Below are 2,098 nucleotides of genomic sequence, written 5' to 3'. Positions count from 1 at the left end.
GAAGTGACATGTAAAGAGTTAGCAATTGAGAACAATTCAGAGCATTAATTCTTCTAAGCACAATATATACATGTGTGAAATACCACAGTAAAATCTCTTTATGCAGTTAATGTATACTAATAATTAAAAAAGCAAAGGGAAACTGCTTTCAAGATAATGCCATGAATCTGCCATATAAATTCTTCTTAATCTGTCATAATGAATCTACATATTAAAGAAGTTGTTCTGACCTCATGCTTACTGTTTTAAATTTGAGATAGACATACTTGCCATGTAATGGATACGCATTTTAAGTGTGATTAAACTAATATTATCCTGAAGAGTGATAGAAAGCAAAAAATTCTATAAATAAAGCAATGCACCAGTGGCTCACACCTATAATCCTAGTTACTCAGGAGATAGAGATTCAGAGCCAGTCAGAGCAAATGAATTTGAGAGGCTCTTATCTGCAAATAACCAATGAAATCCCAGAAGTAGAGTTGTGACTGACTTGGTAGAGAGCCACCAATGAGAAGAAAAACGTGAGTGAGAGCTTCAGGCTCTAATACCAGAAAGAAAGGAAGAGAGAAGGAAAAAGATGATAAAACAATAAATTATTATTTAAAATGTTAAAAATCAAAACACTATGAAACAGTAATCCATCTCTATAAGACTTTAATAATAGCAATGTTATTATACCTAAAATTAACTACAATCAATAATATTGCCATATCTAAAAAGAAGCTTCTTAACTATGTTAGGGATACAATGCTCATGGTTCTTTGAAAGTGTTGTTTAAAATATAATTTCCAGGAACTACTCAGATCCTCTGAGTTAGAACATTCAAGGGAGTGTGAAAGAGAGTGTGAAAATCACCTGTTTTATCTTATATTCAATTTTGCTTTGTGTGTGTGTGTGTGTGTGTGTGTGTGTGTGTGTGTGTGTGGTATTGGGGATCAACCACATTCTGGAATATTCTAATCAAGTGCTGTACCACAGAGCTATCTTAATATTTCTTAATATTTCTGGAACATTTCCCTTTGTTTACTCTAAATGACACTGTGAATATTTTTTTTTGATAGTTTCCTGCTCACTTTTAAGTTACCAAGCTTTTGGAAGAGTTTACCAATCAAGTTACCAGAAGGAGGTAGACCAAGTGACCCTCCTTCCCCTATTTCTGAGCATCATTGCCAGTTTAGTTCTATGAGCATTCTCTGACTTAGGACTGGTGCTGAGATTGGAGAGAGCAGAAGTGTATATCTCCTTTCAGTCTCAGTGGCAGAATAGTTCCATAAGAGGTAAATTAATATATAGAATTTCTGATACATGTTTTGATGATAAAATTACCATTTCATTGTTTCCTCTCCATAAACTTAAGCTTTTTTTCTTTTTAAGTTATTGGGGATCCAAGTGCTCTGATACTTCCATAGTTCCTTCCCTGAATTTAGATTTAATTAAGGTAGTGTTTTGGGGGAAGAGACTAGAAATCCCTATGGCTCTTCTTTAGATCCTGATTAGTATTAAAAATAAAATTCATATTATACTGTTATCCATCAGTTCATCACTTGGTTGTAGACCCTAAGTTAAAATGCGTGTTATTCTTGTTCTATTTGCACATTGGTAAGAACATCTCGTACTTTAGCTCATTAATCTTTAAAAAGAGAATCTGTAGTTTTGGAGAAAAATTGTGTCTTTCCTCCTCTATATTATTTATAACTATTGTCTAACAGTTTGTTTGGAATACTGGTGACTATAAACTACCCCGGAATCTTTGAAGTAAGTCTTTTGATCAGAAATTATATTTGTAGTCTGTCAATGCTTTAAAAGAGTTTGTTTTGTTCACAATTCCTTATTCCTCCTCCTGTTTTCTTTCTATAATCTTTGATATATGTCACCTAGTCTTGGTTAGTTGTCAATATTCAGTCTTCAAGTTTGACTTGCATAATTCTGAGCATTGTCTTTAATGTGCCATTTCAGGGATAACATCAAAGTGGTAATCACCTACCATAAAATATTCTCTGTGGATTTGGAAAGCAGTATGGAGGTTCCTCAAAAGACTTCACATAGAACTCCCCTATGACCCAGCAATCCCACTTTTGGGCATTTACCCAAATGTTTA

The sequence above is a fragment of the Dipodomys ordii genome, unplaced genomic scaffold, assembly GCF_000151885.1.
Source record: "Dipodomys ordii isolate 6190 unplaced genomic scaffold, Dord_2.0 Scaffold233, whole genome shotgun sequence".
NCBI classification, from domain to species: Eukaryota; Metazoa; Chordata; class Mammalia; order Rodentia; family Heteromyidae; genus Dipodomys; species Dipodomys ordii.
This window is presented reverse-complemented; position numbering follows the sequence as displayed.